Source organism: Columba livia, chromosome W (genome assembly GCF_036013475.1).
Source record: "Columba livia isolate bColLiv1 breed racing homer chromosome W, bColLiv1.pat.W.v2, whole genome shotgun sequence".
In the NCBI taxonomy this organism is placed as follows: domain Eukaryota; kingdom Metazoa; phylum Chordata; class Aves; order Columbiformes; family Columbidae; genus Columba; species Columba livia.
Window position 1 is genome coordinate 19577948 of NC_088641.1, and position 21301 is coordinate 19599248.

Consider the following 21301-nt stretch of genomic DNA (forward strand, 5'->3'; position numbering starts at 1 on the left):
TGACAGATCTGACCAGAACATGTTAAAACATTTATTTTATTAGTTAAATAGTCACTAGTCACAATGTTGATTTGTTTGTCCACATGGTTGTGTTATTTAAATACTTACATGCTCTACATATTCCCTGCATGTGGTGGACTACAGTGGGTCCGTGGATTCCCTGACAGAGGGAATGGGAACAGAAATTAGCCTTGAAGATATTAAGGCCTGTCCATGAGAAAGACGGGAGTAAAGGAGTATCTGGAGATATTAAGGTGTACCCGTGAGAGAGAAGGGAGTAGAAGAGTAACATTGATGATAGCAAGAGTAGCCAATGAGATGTTACTGCTGTAACTTGTAACCAATAGTGAAGAGACACATGAATTGGTAAAACTGTATAAAAATGCACTTGTGGCAATAAATGGCATCTACTACTTTCATCCTGGAAGAACTTGGTCTATGTCATTTGTCCGTCTCAACCACGACATATGGTGACCCCAACGTGATCCTGCATGAAGAAGAAACAGAGGTGAAGCTGTGACAACCAAAGACGAGCTGTGGAGACGGAGCCCGGTACAGCTGATAGAGCAGCAGGGGGGAGCTGCCGAAGATCCGGATCCTTGAAAAGACACCATGTCGAGAGTTGGTGAGCTACCGGGAACATGGCGGGGAACTTATCTAAAGAAGAGGGTGTTATATTATCTACATGGAAGTTGCTTCTGAAGAAGCAGGTATTAGCCTTCTGGAATTGACTTTACGAAGGAAAAGCACTACCCAAAGATCCAAAGAAACAACTGAACTGTTAACGACATGGCACTTGTTGCTAGAGACTTTGAGAGGATTAAAAGAGCAATGGGAACAGGCAGAGACAGTGGAGGGGGGTGGCTTCCCTGGGCTAGATTTTGAAAAGAAAAAAAGAGTGCACTGTTCCGAACCCCCCTGTTACTAATGATTCTCCAGCACCGTTCAAGTTCGTGTTATCTGATGACGAGGATGAGGGTCCACAGCATTTTCTTGAAAAGTTAAAAGGAAAAGGAGCATGTGTACGTGTTGCCCCGAGGTCAGATAAAAACCATGAAAGACTCAAGCAAAATTAGACCTATGCAATGTAACAGCTATAGATCATTTAGGATGGAACGATGGGGATTCGCTGAAAGGAGTGGGTATCCCCCAGCTCTTGGAAAAGACACTAATTGCCACACCACAATTACAGGTGCGATTAGTTTCTGAAATCCTGAGGCAGTCAGCAGACCTTGCATATGATAAAGGTGCCTGAAACCAAGAAAGCAGCCACATGATTTACAACTATTAATCAGGGTTCCAATGAGAATTACATGCAATTTATTGACCATCTTCAAGAGGCCATCAATAAGCAGGTTGAAAACTTAGAAGCTAAGGAAGCACTAGTGTTGCAATTAGCAGTAGAGAATTCTAATGTTTGCTATCAACGTCTTACCTGTGAGTTTTACAGTACATATTACGTGCTTCTGTGTATTGCCTTTCTGAAAATCAAGCAGCTTGTCAGGAATGTGAGTTAATTGTTTTACTGGTTGGTGTTGCCGTTGTTTCTTGGTGGTATTGTTTGTATAAGTGCGCCATAAAAACCTTCTCCCCGCTTTTCCCACTTGCGCTGCAAGCAGCCTTGTGCTTCCCCTCCCTCCTTCCCTCCTTCTTCTCACATTTTTTTTTACTTATGAGATGGGGTCGGAAATGACTGTTTTCAGTCGTGTTCCTAAGAAATTGGTATTGGGAGGTGTTTTAAAACATCGGAAAGCCCTTCAAAATATGAGGAAAGAGGATATTGTGAAATATTGAAATCAGTGGTGGCTGCTGTATAAGTCAGATGGCTGGGAAAACTGGCTGGAGAATAGAACCTTTAAGTATCTTTCAGTATAACACAACAGTCATAGATGTTTTCCTTGCTAGCCTGTTTTCTTTGTGGGTATCTGTTTAAGTGTGTTGCAGTTTTAGTAGGTCTTTTGTCTGTTGTGTGGTATGGTGAGTTCACAGACTGTTAAATCATGAGAATCCATGGACTCAAAATGTGTGTTTTGTGATAATACAGAAGACCATGAGTAATTTAGTTCTTTACTGCATGAATGTGATGGTGAAATTTTGTGTGTAATAGCTGTTACTTTTCTTTCTAGCATGCTAGCTTTATTCCAGCATTCAGACTTGTGCAAGTCTATGATAGGCTGTGTCTCATGTTGGTGTGCTAAATTTGGCTCTTTTGTATGCACACCAAGTAAAGAATCCTGGGTTTGGGATAACAGTTGTAGCATGCCAGATGAGACACTAATAAAAGCCTTGCCCAGTCCAACTTGCTAGAGCAGCAGGGGGACAGGTGTTGGTTGGGCTCCAGCGTGCACTGACCTGTTTTGTCAGGGAGACCCAGCGGCACCTCCACCTGGCTGAGCAGTAAGCGGTTCAAAGGTGCAATGCAAAAATCGAGATACTGTCTTGAATTAGTGTAACTGTGATCCATTTGCATATTTTAACTTGGTATTTGGTTTTCATATCTGAGCTTGGTATTTTATTTTGTATATATATATGTATTTGGTACCAAAATAATTTTGTTTGGGAAGCGGTTCCGCTACTAAATTACCAACTTTTCGCCCCACCCTTAGGATGCATCCTTACACATTAGAGTAACTTCTGAGAAAATACTCTGATAAAAGAATACTTGAAACGATGTTGTACTCGAATGTGGCTTGAATGTGGAATTCTGGGTTTTAGCGCTGTATTGCAATTAATGTTCTGCAGAACTTTGGAAAAAAATGGGATGAAGTACGGTACTGTAAGTTAATTTGCTCTTATTGTTATCTAATAATTTTGAGACCAGAAGAGAGTTTAAATTGTTAAACTCTGATTTGCATTAAAAAAAACAAACCAAACCAAACCAAACCAAACACACAACTAAATGCTATGATGGATGTGAACATGGTATTGTATGAGGTTGTATTTAAAAGTCGCTAGAATATGAACTGATTTGGATCTAGGAAAAGGGAAATAATGGACTGATGTTTAATATGCTGTTTTTTGACATCTGTAAATTGTAAAAGGTAAATGGAGCTAAGGAATGTAGCTATTGCTGAGCTAAGTGGAATTGCATATAAAGTGTATTATGTTTGGAATGAAATGGGAAAAGAAAAAAGCAAAATATCCCAGGCCTGTGCTGTACAATTTGAATATAAATTTTGGGCCTATGTCAAGCTGCAAGATAAACTCAGCTCATTGTAACTGAGGAGTTTGCCAGAGCCTCCCACTTCGTACCAGCAATTAGGCCACCTGCGTGGCCTTGGTTATATCTAAACTGCAGCAAGAAGAGAAAGAAAAAAAATGGAAAAACCTGGTTGCCTGCTGCTAAGCGGAGAAAGGGGGGGGTTTATACCCCCCCCCCATCTCTTGGTTTGTTTTTTTTTTTGGAGTGTTGTCATCCATCCTTGTTGTGGCGCTGCGTTGCTTCTCGGCTTTGAATCAGGGGTTGTTGGTACTGTTTCTTTTTGCTTCAGTCTTGTTTCCTAGATTTTGGCACATCTGAGGAGAGAGCTCATCATTTTACCTCCTTGCTGAAGTCAGTCTTTTCACACTGGTCAGCTTTGGGGGGTCAGAGTGCTGAGTGCTTCTCTGGGTCAGACTGGTACTAATTTGGGTGTGGAGTGGAGCCAGATTTGTTTAATGTGGAGTTTGAACTGATTTGTTTTCATGCTGGGCTGGAGATCTCGCCATCTCAGATGGGGGCGAGAGGGAGGCTTTATTTCCCCCCACTGCCCCCCCCCAATCAATGTTACTGCTAGAGAACTGTAATACTGCATGAAGTAGTCTGAGGGTTAAATTTAAAGGCATCGCCAGTGGATCCATAGTTCTAACAAAGTTGAGAAATTAAACCAAGAAAAAAATTTTTAAGAGACTTATTCTGTGGTAACTAGTTGTAAAAGACTTCTTAGTAAATTCACCGTGCGAGTTTTTGAGGTCATGGGAGAGAATGAAAGAAAGGCCATTTTTTGAGACCAATGGAAGGCAGCTAGGATAGCCAAGGCCTCCTTAGAATTACAGCTGGCGAGAGGGGTCAAGGACAGCAAAAAGAACTTTTTCAAATACATTGCAGATAAAACTAATACCAGAGGCAATGTAGGCCCACTGATGAACGGGGTGGGTGCCCTGGTGGCAGAAGATACAGAGAAGGCAGAATTACTGAATGCCTTCTTTGTCTCTGTCTACTCTGCCGGAGGCTGTCCTGGGGAGCCCTGTACCCCTGAGACCCCGGATGAAGCCAGGTTAATGGAGGAGTTTGCTTTAGTTGATGAGGACTGGGTTAGGGAGCAATTAAATAGTCTGGACATCCATAAATCCATGGGTCCAGATGGGATGCATCCGCGGGTGCTGAGGGAGCTGGCTGAAGTAATTGCTGGACCGCTGTCCTGGTTTTGCTAAAAACAAGTTTCTCTTTTAGTGAATTTGCCTGTCAGCTAAAGCCTTCATATTAACTGCATTTTCCTGGAGAACCAGACACATGTTTTGGTAAACCTAGCAATGGAATGCAAACTTATTGATAAGCACGGATGGACATGGTGGATGTGGTCTACCTTGACTTCAGCAAAGCCTTTGACACAGTCTCCCACAGCATCCTCACAGTTAAGTTGAGGAGGTGTGGTCTAGACAATAGAGTAGTGAGGTGGGTTGCAAACTGGCTTAAGGAGAGAAGCCAGAGAGTGGTAGTCGATGGTGCAGAGTCTAGTTGGAGGCCAGTATCTAGTGGAGTGCCTCAGGGGTCAGTACTGGGGCCAATATTATTCAATATATTAATTAACGATTTAGACGAGGGAATAGAGTGTACTATAAGCAAGTTTGCTGATGACACTAAGCTGGGAGGTGTGGCTGACACACCAGAAGGCTGTGCTGCCATCCAGCGGGACCTGGACAGGCTGGAGAGTTGGGCGGGGAATAACCTAATGAAATTTAACAAGGGAAAGTGTAGAGTCCTGCATCTGGGCAGGAACAACCCCAGGTTCCAGTATAGGTTGGGAAATTACATATTAGAGAGCAGTGTAGAGGAAAGGGACCTGAGAGTCCTGGTGGACCACAGGATGACCATGAGCCAGCACTGTGCCCTTGTGTCCAGGAAGGCCAATGGCATCCTGGGGTGTATTAGAATGGGGGTGGCTAGTAGATTGAGAGAGGTCCTCCTTCCCCTCTACTCCGCCCTGGTGAGACCACATCTGGAATATTGTGTCCAGTTCTGGGCCCCTCAGTTCAAGAAGGACAGGGAACTGCTGGAGAGGGTCCAGCGTAGGGCAACGAAGATGATTAAGGGAGTGGAGCACCTCCCTTATGAAGAAAGGCTGAGGGAGCTGGGTCTCTTTAGTTTGGAGAGGAGGAGACTAAGGGGGGACCTCATTAATGTTTATAAATATATAAAGGGTGAGTACCATGAGGATGGAGCCAGGCTCTTCTCGGTGGCAAACAATGATAGGACAAGGGGTAATGGGATCAAGCTGGAACACAAGAGGTTCAGCTTAAATTTGAGAAAAAACTTCTTCTCAGTAAAGGTGACAGAGCACTGGAACAGGCTGCCCAGGGAGGTTGTGGAGTCTCCTTCTCTGGAGACATTCAAAACCTGCCTGGACATATTCCTGTGCGACCTCACTTAGGTGTTCCTGCTCCAGCAGGGGGATTAGACTAGATGATCTTTTGAGGTCCCTTCCAATCCCAAACATACTGTGATACTGTGAATGCCAAATTTGGAACAAAGTTTTACCATATGAATTCTTGTGTTTGCCAGAAAGCCCTATACCTCTCTTGAGTCAAGATTTGTTAAGTAAACTGTAAGGTCAAATAACATTTTCTGAGAATTCTGTTTAGTTGCAGGTCCTACAAGAAGCTGCTTGGATGGTGCAGATCTGCTTGCTGCAAGTGAGGAATCTCCAAGGAAATTTCAAATGCTGTATTTCCATTAGTATTGACAGCCAATGTTTCGGTAAAGCCAACACTACATTGATAGAACTGAAACAGGAGTTCAGCCCGATGAGGGAAAACAATATCCGATAAATATGACAGCCAAAATGGAGTTAGAAACTTTGATGAAAAAATTTATGACAACCTTACAGGCTGACTGCATTCAATTGGACTTGCAGATTTGTCTATTTGTTGTTACAACATAGAAACAAGCTATGGCTATTGTGGGACAGTATGATGGATTCCTAACAGACTGATATACCGATTGTTACTCTGGTCAAGAAATGCAGGGAATGAATTTAAGACTTAATAGGCCGTGATCCTTTTGTCATATATGTACCAGTTGTGAAATTAATTTTTTTTTGTTGTTTTTTTTATTTGCAATCTATGTCCTTGTAAATTGCACTAGCTGGTTTTCTTAACAGCACAGCTTTTGGCATGCCTAAATGTAAATTGCTGCAGAACCTGCAAGTCTTTAACATCAGGTCACAGACCATACTTGTATTTGGTCTGATCCCACATGCTTGCACAGGTTTTGTTGATGGTTCTGGGAAGTCTCATAAAGCTGTAGTGGTCTGGCATGAAGACAATAATTGACATCATTCTGTAAGAATTATTGAAGGTTCAACCCAATTAGCAGAACTTGGCGCAACTTTACATTACTTAGAGCTTTTTAAGGAGGAACCTCTAAATTTGATTTGTGATTTTTGATTTGTGAGTACGTAGTCAAGGTCCAACGCATGTATCTGATTCTGAACTGTTTTGTTTTTTTGTTTTTTTTTTAAAACAAAACAAAACAAAACAAAGAGGGGGGAGAAGTAAGGAAAACACCACAAAACCAATTGTCAAAAGCATTGTATGTGATGAATCACTTACATCTAAGTGGTGCAGCCCAAATTTGCCCTGTGATGAAACACTTTGCAAGTATGACCCAAAAACATGCTAAATCGGAAAGAACCTACATTAGTTATGGTCAAATCACTAGTCAATGGAAAAGGCCACATCAATTGATAACCTGGGGGAGAGGCTATGCTTGTGTCTTTACAGATCAAGGGCCGCAATGGTTGCCGGCGTGAAATGTGAAACCTGTGTTATCTTCCTGACAATGATTGCTGCAGCTGCTATGTCTTGGATGCCTGCACAGACAAAGATTACTTTAGCCAACATGACTGGCCAGGACTCCATGTGCCTAGCTATGGCATCTCCGGAAAACCCATTCCACACATGCTTGGTTGGCATCCCCCTTGACGACTACAGCAGCATCATACAACTGTTTCAAAACAGTGGTCGGTGCAAAGGCATTGCAACAAACTGTAATAATACCAACATGACACTTTGGATTAATTGTCTCCTGGAAATAGATATTGAACCACGGGAACTGGAATTGCTGGGATCTGTGCCCATGGACGCTTGTATTCCGCTGATTTGTGAAAAGTGTCAGGACAATATGCTAAAACATGAATGGATAAAACTGCAAAATGTTATCGCTACTCTTGGTGACTATAGAAATTGTAAGGAACATTTAACGAAGAACTGTTGTTTTTACATAACTGAGGACCTGGCCCCTGACCCCAGCAGGGGGGAAGGACCGAGAGACATCGGACTATGAATTCTTAATGTAATACACAGTCTCTTCCCAGAATATGTACTGACACCTGTATACATACCGATACCTGTATTGATAAGTTAATTTAGGGGGAAGTGTAGCCAAAGTACCAGGAATCCATATCTTAAATAAATTGATAAGGGGAAGGGTATTGTGTGTGTCGGGATAGTCTGTAAATCCTGAAGTACCCAACCAATGGGGAACAGGGGAGGGAAATTGCGGCCGGAATTTTGGGGAGATATAAGCAGGGGCTTTTTGCCCTATTAGGTGGGCCTACCTTTAGGTGGAACACCCGGACTTGCAAAATCATTATTAAAATTTGCTTTGCTGAGAGATCCTGCCTGGGCCTATTATATTTGCAAAATAATTGTTTCCTACAGATTTGGGGGCTCGTCTGAGATAGGCGTCGTCATCTCGGGGGTCCCTATCGCTGAAGGACAGGAAGGCGCACCCCGTTGATTTCAGTGGTCCTGTGGATCATCGGTAGGGACTCCAGGAGAGACAGACAGAAATCCTGAGACTGCATTGAAAAAGGCGGATCTCTGCAAACCATAGGGGAAAGGGGAAAGGAAAAAGTGGTAGGCACAATAAAAGTGACCAGGCAACTCTGTGCACGGACTAAGGTAAGAAAACAGACTGTTAAATATTACCTTGGTGGTCGGGGGCATTCTGAGAGGAGGGATGAGGCGGAAGGAGAACCCTCGGGACTCAGAATGGGAAATGTAAAGGAAAAATGTTAACATTCCTCCATACAGTCCTTTAGCAAGGATGTTAAGGTATTGGGGAAATGTGTGATGTACAGAAAGGAAGGATAAATAGAAAATGATAAAGTATTGTGTTTTGTCTGGACAAAGTAGCCCATAATAGAGCGGAAGGTATTCTGGCCAAAATACGGATCCGATGACAATTGGCTATGCCAAGATCTAAATTGGTACATAAAAAAAAACTGTAGGGGGTTTAAATCTTCCTCCATACCAGGGTGGGTTTGAGTCCCTCCCTTGCTGCAGCATGTTTATGAGTGTAAAGTGTGTGGCCTGATCAGTGTAAAGTGCACATAAAAGGGGGTTCAAGTCTCTCTTGAGAATGGGAAAATATCCTTTAGACATAAACCGTTGACCAAGTCTGAGACTAGGATTGTATCCAGCCACACCTAAACTCCTCTCTGAAGGAGTTTAGAAAGCAAGGGGGTCCTTTCTGAACCTTGTGACTCAACGGGAGGGTCACCCTGAGTTTTTTTATTGATGAGAAATAAAACTCGGCATAGAAAAGGGGACGCCCTTGGCCGAGGTATTGCAAATTTGGGAAAATATTTATGGTACAGCAAGTTTGTCAAGAAAAGCATGCAATGACCTTATATTGAGATGATTGGCAAATTGTAACTAAAAATCACCTAGAAAACAGATGTCCTGGACAAATGAATTATTGGTATGCATAGGATGATTTGGCATATGACCACCATAAAGAGGATGGTCAAAAACAAGTATAAAAACCTAGAGAAAGAATTTTAGCTACAGTTGGGAGTAATGTAACTAAGGTGCTTGCAGACCTGGTCTCTGCTCTCTGTATCACCTCTTGATTCCCTCCCCAACTGTCTTTGTTGTCCTTACTGCTTTTGCTGGGCTTTACCCTGGGATTGCTAAAGTTAGTTTGCAGTGCAGCCAGCAGCAGATGTGTGTGTAGGGGAAGATGTGTGAAAGGGGGGGGATGTACATGTGAATGCCCTTCAGTGTTACATGGATGCACCCATCACCCCTGGCACCCTGGGAATTTGATTATGTGAGGAAATCAAACTCTTAAGGAAAGATGGGGATCGATGTGCATCATTATTTTCTAATTTTTTTTCAGGATATAATCCATCCTGAGCCGATGTTAACCTGTTATTCAGAGAGTTGGTCTGTCCAGAAAGATCATTTAAAAGAATGTGGAACTAACCCTACAGACAGGGGGAAACTGGACTGCTGGGTCCCAAGGTAATTCTAATTGAGATTATAATAATCAAACAAATGGAGATAATTGCCAAACAGTGGTTAAAAATCTGATAAAAGCCAGAGTGTGTGCAAACTGCAGCAGCGACCACTCTTCTGGTGGAAGAAAGCAGGAAATTAAACCCTGCTTTCCTATGGAGAGGTGACAATGGGCTGCACCTCTTCATAGATGGGTCTTCAAGGGTAATTCAGGGGAAAAGACGCAATGGGTGTGCCATCACTGAAGGTGTGAGTGGTGAAATAAGAGAAATGGGAAGGTTGCCTAATAACTGGTCAGCTCAAATATGCCAGCTATAAGCTGTCAATCAGGCACTGCAAACGTTAGAAGGAAAAGAAGGTACCATCTGTAATGATTCTGGGTATGCATTTGGAGTAGTGCACACCTTTGGGAAAAACTGAGAAGAACAAGGTCTAATTAATAGCAAAGGGAATTAATTGGTTCATGACAAACTAGTTGGACAAGTGTTACATAATCTGATGTCACCAATAGAGGTGGCTGTAGTACATGTTAATGGACATCAGAGGGGAAACTCCTTTTGTGCCAGGGGAAATTGGTTAGCAGATGAAATGGCCTGAGAAGCAGCCTTAAAACCTGAAGTAATAACTGTAAGTTATCTCACGCTTAAGGTCCTGGCCCCGCAGGAAATTTCAGTTTTCAATGAAAAATAAAAAGAAGTCCTCCAAGAATTAGGAGCCAGGGAACAGAGTGGGAAATGGCTACTCCCAGATGGTAAAGAAATGCTAAATAAGCAAATCATGAGGGAGGTATTAGCAATTTTAAATCGGGGAGCCACTGGGGAACACAAGCAATGTGTGACATAGTACTGGAATTTATACTATAGCCAAGCAAATTTGTGAAAGATGGGTGGTTTGTAAAAGAATAAATAAAAAGGCACTTAGAAAGTAACCTGCAGGAGGGCGGAGTCCAAGTTTACAACTCTTTCGAAATATTGAAGTTGATTTACCTGTAGCTGGTCGAATTAAATACATACTAGTGCTGGTTGATCACCTTACCAGGTGGGGAGAAGCTTTCCCCCTGAGCACTGCCATGGTGGCAGTGGTAGCAAAAGTGAAATAACAGATGGACCCCCACAGTTTGAAAATAAGGTTTTGTTTCTCAAAAACTGTATACTCAGGTTGTCTTCTTTTCTATATTCTCTCAGGCACCAAGGGCTTCTAGCACAAACTCTGCCTTTACAGTTTGCAGCTCACAAGTTTCAGCCTGGAAACTGGGTCCTGGTCAAATCCTGGAAGGAAACTAAGCTTCAGCCAGATTGGGAAGGAGCATTTCAAGTTCTGCTGATCACCAAGACAGCAGTACGACCAGCTGAGAAAGGGTGGACTCATTACACATGGATTAAAGGGCCAATCGAACCTCCAAAGGACAATGACGAGTGGCAAGTACTGACAACTGACAACCCCCTTCAACTAAAGATACAGAGATGAAAATGAAATGGAACTTTTGGGGATTATTAATCCTGTACTTAACATAAACATCACTGAAACTGAAGGTTCCCTAACAATTTGAGTAGACGCTTGCCAGATCCTTAACTGTGGGGATGTATAGAGCTAAAGAGAATTGAGTTATGAAAACAAACACGTGTCCAAGGAGACTGAGTCTAAGGATGATTTAAATAAGTGCATAGTTTCTGTTGCTGTCTCTCATTGCCCCTCCTGGTACAGTGTTATCTGGACCACAGAATTTAGGGGATGGACAGTGAGCAATGAACAGTTACAGAGCTGAAAAGAAAAATTACCCTATCTAAAAGGCAATCTCTCCTGGGATGTGAGTCCCTGCAGTGCAACCCTTTGCTAATTACAATACCGGGAGTAGATGATTCAGTAAGTGGGGTTTATGGATCATGAACAGACAGTAGTAGAAAAGATGCCCTGGGAAGGTTCAAAATATAAGTGTTAAATATCAGATTTAAGAGAAACCTTTGACGTAGAAACAGGATATGGAGATACAAATGTCTGGGTAGAATGGATCAAATATGTGGTGCAAAGCCTAAACAAGAGCAATTGCTATGCCTGTGCACCAGGAAGGCCTGTGGCCCAAGTGGTACCCTTCCCTCTGGGATGGGGCGAAGATTGACAGGGGATGGAGTGCATCTTAGCTTTATACCAAGACTCTACGGCATGGGGAAATAAATCGTGTCATACTCTCTCCCTACTATTTCCAGCCTTGCAGGGAAAAATATCAAAAATCCCCCAGCATTTTCAGGAACAATTGGAAGTCATATCACCTGTCTCTCACGACGGGGCAGGAATGATACTAGGTTCCTGGGAACATGAGTAGGTGTGTAGAGACACGGGAAGTTGGTCCTCATACACCCTCAAATGCTTCTTGAGTGGATCTTTGGTGGTACTGTGGGAAGATGACACTTCATTCCATTTAATCCCCCACTGGGAAAGTACCTGTGACATTGTTCAATTGGCAAATCCTTTGACCCCGGCATTTGAACACTGTGATTCATCAGGGCAACAGAAAAAAGAGTTTAGGGTTTTCTTTTGATGACAGAGTTTATCTCAATTCGATTGCGGTCCCCAGAGGGGTCCCCAATGAATACAACCTGCATCTCGGCTGTGGAGAAACAACCAGACATGCTAGCTGAGAAACCGTCCCAAGAGCTCCAGAGATTCGAGGATAAGTTCCGCTCCCCACCTGTACGGACCATTATCTATATATATAATAGCCTATTAGGAATGAGCATTCCTCGGCTCAAGAGAGAGGATATGAAGGGTATACAAAATGAGGCACCCTGTGGTTTTTCCTGCGTGACCATGGAGAACACATGAGGAGGTGGGATGGAAAACCTACCTCAGTCCTAGAGGCACGGGTACGAGTTGCGAGGAAAAACAACTACAAGAGGGGATTCTGCCAGAAGAAATTATTCTCCAGTTTCCAGTGAGAAGTTCCCCACATAGAGTAGAAGAGCTGGTCTTAGCTCTCATCCTCTTGAAGGGATTTCTGATTCATCTTTACAAGAAGCGAGCAATGAATACTATAACCAGGACTAGAGGGCCCCTGTCTCCAGCCAGGTGGAGGAGAGGGATAACCGAGTTTATTGGACTGTGCAGATTCGATGGTCTGGTACATCAGACTCACAAGAGTATAAGGCTCTAGTGGACAGCGGTGTACAATGTACCCTAATTCCATCAAACTATGAAGGGGCAGAAACTATCAAAATCTCTGGAGTGACTGGGAGATCCCAACAGTTGACTATATTAGAAGCTGAAGTGACCCTAAATGGGAAAGAGTGGCAAAAGCATCCCCTTGTAACCGGCCCAGATGCTCCATGCATCCTTGGTATAGGCTACCTCAGGAGAGGATATTTTAAGGACTCAAAAGGGCTTTTGGCATAGCAGCCATGGAGAAAGAGGACATTAAACAGCTGTCTACCTTGCCCAGACTCTCAAAGGATCCTTCTGTTGTGTGGTTGCTGAGGGTCGAAGAACAACAAGTGTTGATCACTACCACGATGGTGCACCAGTGGCAAAATTGCACTGACCAAGACTCTGATTCCTGCCCATAAGTTGATTCATCAACTGGAGAGCCAAGGAGTGATCAGTAAAACTTGCTCCCCCACTAACAGCCCCATATGGCCAGTGTGGAAGTCCAATGGAAAGTGAAAACTAACAGTAGACTATCGTGGCCTGAATGAAGTCACACCACTGTTAAATTCTGCCATGCCAGACATGCTAGAACTTCAATATGAACTGGAATCAAAGGCAGCCAAGTGGTATACCACAACTGGCATCGCTTATGCATTTTTCTCTATTCCTTTGGCACCAGAGTACAGGCCACAGTTTGCTTTCATTTGGAGGGGCATCCAGTACACTTGGAATTGACTGCCCCAGGAGTGGAAACACAGCCCTACCATTTGCCATGGACCGATGCAGACTGCACTGAAAAGGGTAGAGCTCCAAAACACTTGCAATACATTGATGTCATCATCGTATGGGGCAACACAGCAGAAGAAGTTTTTGAGAAAGGAGAGAAAATAATCCAAATTCTTCTGAAAGCCACTTTGCCATAAAGCAAAGTAAGGTCAAGGGACCTGCACAGAAGATACATTTTTTAGGAGTAAAATGGCAAGACAAATGTCAGATCCCAATGGATGTGATCAACAAAATAGAAGCTATGTCTCCACCAACTAATAAAAAGGAAACACAAGCTTGTGGGTCTCTGGAGAATGCACATTCCAAGCTACAGTCAGACTGTAAGCCCTCTCTGTCAAGTAACCCAGAAGAATGATTGAGAGTGGAACCCTGAGCAACAGCAAGCCTTTGAACAAATTAAACCAGAGATTGTTCATGCAGTACCTATGGGGCCAGTCCAGGCAGGACAAGGTGTTAAAAATGTGCTTTACACTGCAGCTGGGAGAACGGCCCTACCTGGAGCAGAAAACACCAGGGGAGACCCAAGGTTGACCTCTGGGGTTTTGGAGTTGGGGATACAGAGGATCTGAGGCCCACTATACTACAACTGAAAAAGAGATACTAGCAGCATATGAAAGGGTTCAAGCTGTTTCAGAAGTGATTGGTACTGAAGTACAGCTTCTCCTGGACCTTGACTGCTGGTGCTGGGGTGGATATGCAAAGGGAGGGTCCCCTCTACACATCATGCACCTGATGGTACATGGAGTAAGTGGATCGCACTGATTACATGACAGGCTCAAATGGGGGACCCCAATCGACCAGGAATCTTAGAAGTGATCACGGACTTGCCAGAGGGCAATGATTTAAGAATATCTGCAGGAAGAGGAGGTGACATATGCTGAAGAAGCCTCATTGTACAATAAACTACCAGAGAATGAGAAGCTGTATGCCCTGTTCACTGATGGGTCTTGTCGAATTGTGGGAAAGCATTGGAGGTGGAAAGCTGCTGTGTGGAGTCCTACATGACAAGTCCCAGAAGTCACTGAGGGACAAGGTTAATTGAGGCAGTTGGCAGAGGTCAAAGCCATCCAATTGGCTTTAGATGTTGCTGAAAGAGAAAAATGGCCAGTGCTTTATCTCTGTACTGACTCATGGATGGTGGCAAATGCCCTGTAGAGGTGGTTACAGCAATGGAAGTAGAGCAACTGACAGTGAAGAGCCAAGCCTGTCTGGGCTACTGCATTGCGGCAAGATATTGCTGCCTGGCTAGAGAACCTGACTGTAAAAGTACGTCACATAGATACCTGCATAACTAAGTGTAGGGCCACTGAAGAACATCAAAACAACCAGGAGGTGGATCAGACTGCCAAGATTAAAGTGGCTCAGGTAGATTTGGACTGGCAACATAAAGGTGAATTATTTCTAGCCTGATGGGCCCATGATGCTTCAGATCATCAAGGAAGAGATGAAACACACAAATGGGCTCGTGATTGAGAGGTGGACTTAACCATGGACACCATTACACTGGTTATCCATGAATGTGAAATATGCCCTGCAATCAAACAAGCCAAGTAGTTAAAGCTTGTATGGTATTGGGGACAATGGCTAAAATATAAATATGGGGAGGTCTGGCAGATTGACTATATTACACTTCCACGAACCCGCCACTGTTGGAAAGTAAGATGTGGGAAAGCAAGATGTGCGGTTCCAGCCACCTGGATGATAAAGGAAGATCAATACTAACATGACCATCTGGACGGTCAAAGACATAATACTAACATAATAATATGTAAGGGCCTTGGAGAGATTACTCTGAAGTACGTTTCTCATAATTGTAAAAAGTTATAGCCCAGACTCGTGAGAATGGTGTCTTGGGCCGGATAATCGCCCCCAAGTGCATGGGATGTGTGAATGTCCTTGGGCCTGGTCTGTGAATGAGTGAAAAAACAAGTGAGACAAATATCACGAGTTCAGTGTGTTCTTAATAACAATTAGTGGAAAAACACCTTTTTGTAAACATCTTAGTCCAGGCCTGTACCTGTAAATCCTATAAATTGTCAATGGTGAATAAAGAAGGCAGCCTAAGACTAGGCCTAGGTCAGCTCTTGGCTTGGCCAGGCTCTACGCTCCTTCCTGAACAAGATCTCTGCCTCTGCATGAATTTCTGTCTGTGTCCTGGTATGCGTCGTTCCTAATCGCCGCACGCCACGGCAAGTGCTATGTGCTTAAAATGGTGGAAGCAACCACCAGAAGGCTGGAAACATATCCTGTGCCACATGCCACCACCCGGAACGCTATCCTGGGCCTTGAAAAGCAAGTCCTATGCTGACTTGACACCTCAGAACAAACTGAGTCAGACAACGGGACTCATTTCCAAAACCACCTCATAAACACCTGGGCCAAAGAGCATGGCATATCACATCCCCTATCCTGCACCAGCCTCCAGGAAAATTGAACGGTACAACGAACTGTTAAAGACTACACTAAGAGCAATGGCTGGTGAAACCTTCAGAAACTGGGATTAAAATTTAACAAAAGCCACCTGGTTTGTCAACACTAGGGGATCTACCAATTGAGCTGGCCCTGCCCAATCAAAGCTTCCACATACTGTAGAAGGGGATAAAGTCCATGTAGTGCGCAAGAAGAATGTGTCTGAGTTACTCCTGCTTCAGGCAAAGGCAAATCCATCTGTGGGATTGCCTTTGCTCAGTGACCTGGGTGCACTTAGTAGGTAATGCTGAAGGATGGAGGAGTCTGATACGTACCTCAAAGGGATTTGATTCCAGGTAAGAATACTCCATGATGTGAACTGTATGATGTTAATTGCTACTGGTAATTGCTACTTAACAATATATGCCATACTAACAGTATTCATTAAGTACCTTTCAAGTTAATGAAGAATTAACTTCAACAAAACTGAAGAAAGTGCAGTCATGATGGAACCAGAGCTGCTTTCAACAACTGGCATTCAGCCACCTCCTCGAGGTCAATATCTTTAACCTGCAGACTGTGGGCACGAACAGTGCCAGATACACCAGCTATGAGTTCTGGATGCAGCATGCAGCAATGCAACACTCCAACATGACACACCATCTTTCTTGCCCTGGGAGGCCATTTTGACAGACAGAACCCAAAGTCATGGACTAAATGAACTCTGAACATTTTAGAGGGATGAGATGATGCCATGGACTAAGGGAATAATATTTGTGTGCATATATATACCAATAGGAAATGTGGTAGCAATTAACTGAAATGTATTGGTAAGTGTAAGACCTGAGCATGACATACATAGTATGGAATAAGGGGTGGAATGTCCTGGGTTGGCTGAGATAGGGTTAGTTTCCACAGGAGACTGGGGGGAGGACACAGCCAGGACAGCTGAACCAAACTAGCTAAAGGGATATTTGATACCACATATGTTAATGCTCAGTTGTAAAACTGGGGGCTGGCTGGGCAGGAAGCTCTCTTTGTCACTGCTGGGGAATGCGGCAGTCCAGAACACTCTTTGTTCTCTCTGGACCACGTGGTTTGGTGATATTGTGTTTCAAGTGTGAGCTGCTGTCCGGGGGGAGGTTTCAGCATGAGTTGTGGTCAGGAGTTCACGATCGCTGCTCAGGTGAATCATTGCTTGGAAAGGTGGGCTGCACATCAGTATTGCCACGTGGTAAGAGATTGTGCTGTGTATCCCTCACTTTGCATATTCTTTCATTATTACAATTTTATTGGGTTTGTTTGTTTGTTTTGTTGTGGGGTTTTTTTTTTGAGGGGAGGGGTCTGTTTGTTGGGGGTTTTTTTGGGTTGTGTGGGTTGTTGGTTTTTTGGGGGGGTTTGTGGTTTTTTTTTTGTGTGTTTGTTTTTTGTTTGTTTGTTTGTTTGTTTTTCCCCCCCTACTGTTCCTTTAAACTGTTCTTCTCCCAACCCATAAATCCCACCAGGGACAGGGGAGAGGTCAGTGAGCAGCATCTGGTTTTAGTTTCCGGCTGGGGGGTGCTGGGGCTAAACTATGACATATGTTTATTATCTACATAATCTAGCTAGGTATATCCAACCATTAATAAGTTGTGCAATGAAATTCCAATGCAGACAATGCTACTTTGATCCTCTGCAAACTAAAAATCTCTGCCACTTCCCTTTCTGAAATAACAAAGTAGAAAGGCTTACATTAAGGAACCTGCTATACATTTTCAATAAAATAAAGATTTTGAGTTCTACTTTTGGAACACCCACTATATATTTTCTACCAAACTTCCACCAAACATAGTCACAGCAGTTGACCATTCAATTGCCAAGGCTTCCCAGAGGAATGGGATTTTACTGAACTCACATTTGCTAAACTGTCTACAAATAGAATTAGATGACTGGTAATCAGTTTTAACAGCTTGAAAACTTTACAAACATTATGTGCTGTCAGTAGCATAAGAGGCAATGGGAACAAGAGGTACTTCCAGAGGTACAGCTATACCTCTTATAATTAGGACAATGCATTTATACAAGAGTTTACTGAGGATGAGCACTCTTGCACAGTCCTACCTAAAGGACTGATCCAATCATTGCCATAAGCTTTACAGCAGTGCCAAAGCCAATACAGAGCTCACAGATATAACAACGCTATAGAAAACCGATAAGCAAATTTGGGAGAAAAATCATACAGAGCCAGTCAAGTGACTCCAGAGACAAACAAAACTTGTGTTATAGATTTTCTTTTCTTTTTTTAAAAAATTTTATTTTGAAACATTCTTTGCCATATGAAGCACATCGAAATATGAGAATGAAAACTGCTCTTGTACAATATATTTTACATCACAGAATCATAGATTAGTTTGGGTTGGAAGGGACCTTTAAAGGTCATCTAGTCCAACCCCCCTGCAATAAGCAGGGACATCTTCAACTAGATCAGGTTGCTCAGAGCCCCATCCAACCTGACCTTCAGTGTTTCCAGGGATGGGGCATCTACCATCTCTCTGGGCAACCTGTTCCAGTATTTTACCACCCTCACTGTAAAAAATGCCTTCCTCATGTCTAGCCTGAATCTCCCCTCAATAGTTTGAAACTATTACTCATTTTCTTATCATAACAGGCCCTGTTAAAAAGGCTGTCCCCATCTTTCTTACAGGGCACTTTTAAGTACCGAAAGGCTGCAATAAACTGACCCCGGAGCCCTCTCCAGGCTGAACAACCCCAACTCTCTCAGCCTGTCCTCATAGGAGAGGTGTTTCAACCCTCTGATCATTTTTGTGGCCCATCTCTGAACCCTCTCCAACAGGTCCATGTCTTTCCTGTACTGATGGCTCCAGAGCTGGACCTGTACTACAGGTGGGTCTCACCAGAGCAAAGGGGCAGAATCACCTCCCTCAACCTGCTGGCCACACTCCTTTTGATGCAGCCCAAGATAAAATTGTCCTTCTGGGCTGCAAGCACACATTGCCAGCTCATGTCCAGCTTTTCATCCACCAGTACCCCCAAGTCCTTCCCTGCAGGGCTGCTCTCAATACCTTCAACCCCCATACTGTATTGATGCCAGGGGGTTGCCCTGACCCAGGTGCAGGACCTTGCACTTGGCCTTGTTGAACCTCAGTAGATTTGCATAGGCCCACTTCTTGAGCTTGTCCAGGTCCCTCTGGATGGCATCCCATCCCTCAGGCATGTCAACTGCACCTCTCAGTTTGGTGTCATCTACAAACTTGCTGAGGGTGCACTCGATCCCACTGTCTATGTCATAGATGAAGATATTAAATAGCACTGGTCCCAGTACAGACACCACTTGTCACCAGTGTCCATCCAGACAATGAGCCATTGACCACTACCCTCTGGATGCAACCATCCAGCCAGTTCATCATCCACTGAACAGTACACCTATCAAATCCATATCTCTCCAATTTGGAGACAAGGATGTTGTGGGGGACTGTGTCAAAGGCTTTACAGAAGTCCAGACAGATGACATCTGTGGCTCTTTCCTTGTCCACTGATGCAGTCACTCCATCACAGAAAGGCACTAGGTTGATCAGACAGGACTTGCCTTTGGTGAAGCCATACTGGCTGTCTCAGATGACCTCCCTGTCCTCCATGTGCTTTAGCATTGTGATAACCTTGAAGCACCCCCCCCCTCCATCTTTAGCAGAACAAAGGACCATGTTATGCCTTAAACATATACATTTTGTTACTTTGGGAGGATTAGGTAGATGGCTGTGGAGGCAGGCATCTCATCTTTCCCAAGGTTTTGTGTTCAGCTGTGGTGTCAGACACCTTAATCAGTGAAGGCCCCATGGCCTAATTGGGATGATAATTGGAATGACAGAGGTGAACCACCTGTTGGAAGACCAATTATCAGAAGAAACCAGGAACCAACAGCTACCCCTGACAGGCAAAACAACTCACTTCTGGTCAGTACCGTGAACTTTTCCCTAGTTTGAAGACCCCAGACCCATTTCCAGAAGAGTCTTCCCAATTAACATGAAGAGCAAACAACAGGAGGAGATTAACCGCCCATGTGTAAATGAACTGAGTTATAAAATGACCTCGTGCATGGGATCAGGCGTGGTGTGTATATGCTGCGCAGCATGACTGAACTCTTCATTGCGACCACCCTCCTTCCATAGGACATCATCGCTGGACTGATAACCTGTGGAGTGGTGATATCTTACTCTCTTTTATATCAGTTTTCCTTCTCTCTCTCTCTTTTCCTTTTTCTTGAACATACAAGGGTAATATCATTAAGTTCTGCTGCTAAAGTCTTGTTAAGTTTTACATTATAGTTACTAATCATTGCCAATCCACTGTTTTTAGAAGGACTTTTGCTGTCAATGTATTGATAAGTTTTGTGATATTATACTTTTGCCAAGTCACTAATCGCTGTAATTTGTATTCCTCCAAGTGCTTTTAGTAAATTCATAGTTGAATTGGACCTCTGGAGTGATTGTCTGTCATTCACTTTGCATTACCATGTAGAAATACCCAGAGTTAAATCACACCTGTTCTCACCTGTTGAGTCTAGGCGCGTGTTGCGTTCAGAGTTAACTCATCCCTCATCCCATCTGCTGGGATGGGACAAGCATAGCTTCTAGAAGGATCTGTTCCATGATCTTCCCAGGCACAGAGGTGAGGCCAACTGGTCGGTAGTTCCCAGGGTCCTTCTTTCTACCCTTTTTAAAAATGGGTGCAATGTTTCCCTTTTTCCAGTCACCAGGGACTTTACCTGACTGCCATGACTTCTCAAATATCATGGAGAGAGGCTTGGCAACTACATCAACCATTTCCTCCAAGACTCTGGGATGCGCCTCATCAGGTCCCATGGACTTACATATGTTCAGGTTCCTCAAGCGGTCACAAACCTGATCTTCTCTTGCAGTGAGAGTGACATTGTTCCCCAGTCCCTGTCTTGCAGTTCATCCACTCAAAAGTTGTGGGAAGAGAGCTTGCTAGTGAAGAATGAGGCAAAGAAGTTGTTAAGTACCTCAGCCTTCTCCTTGTCCATTTTTACTAGTTTGTCAGTCTTGCACATCGGGGGGTACGCTTTCTTTGACCTTCCTTTTCTGGTTGACATACCTGTAAAAGCCCTTCTTGTTATTCTTCACTAATGAATCCTAGCTTTAATGAGAAATTACTATAATTCAAATTCATTCTCTTAAACAATTTGTTGTTCCTCACCCTCTGTGAATTCACCATGTCATTTTAAACTAATGAACATCAGTGTAATGCATACTACATCTTTCTAATATCAAAACCACTTGTCTCCCAAAATAATAATTAGAAAGAAATTGAATTATAGAGAAATGACATTTTCCTTGATTTGTTTTAAAAATAAAAAGTAGATCTTGCAGGGCACTGGATCCACTACTGAGTAAGTATGAAATGAAACTAATTTCATTTGTTGTACTATATTTACTGTATTAGATTA

At 43.4% G+C, this 21301-nt stretch overlaps 1 protein-coding gene and 1 long non-coding RNA gene across 2 annotated transcripts in view; one reads left to right on the forward strand and one right to left on the reverse strand.

Moving 5' to 3' along the window:
- Window positions 1-21301, reverse strand: part of LOC135577170 (protein mono-ADP-ribosyltransferase PARP8-like) — a 231120-nt gene that overhangs the window by 133903 nt on the left and 75916 nt on the right. The window lies entirely within an intron of this gene.
- On the forward strand, window positions 16898-20308 carry LOC135577171 (uncharacterized). Its single transcript, XR_010468746.1, has 2 exons — window positions 16898-17071; window positions 18521-20308. It is a non-coding gene; the product is annotated as an uncharacterized LOC135577171 (long non-coding RNA).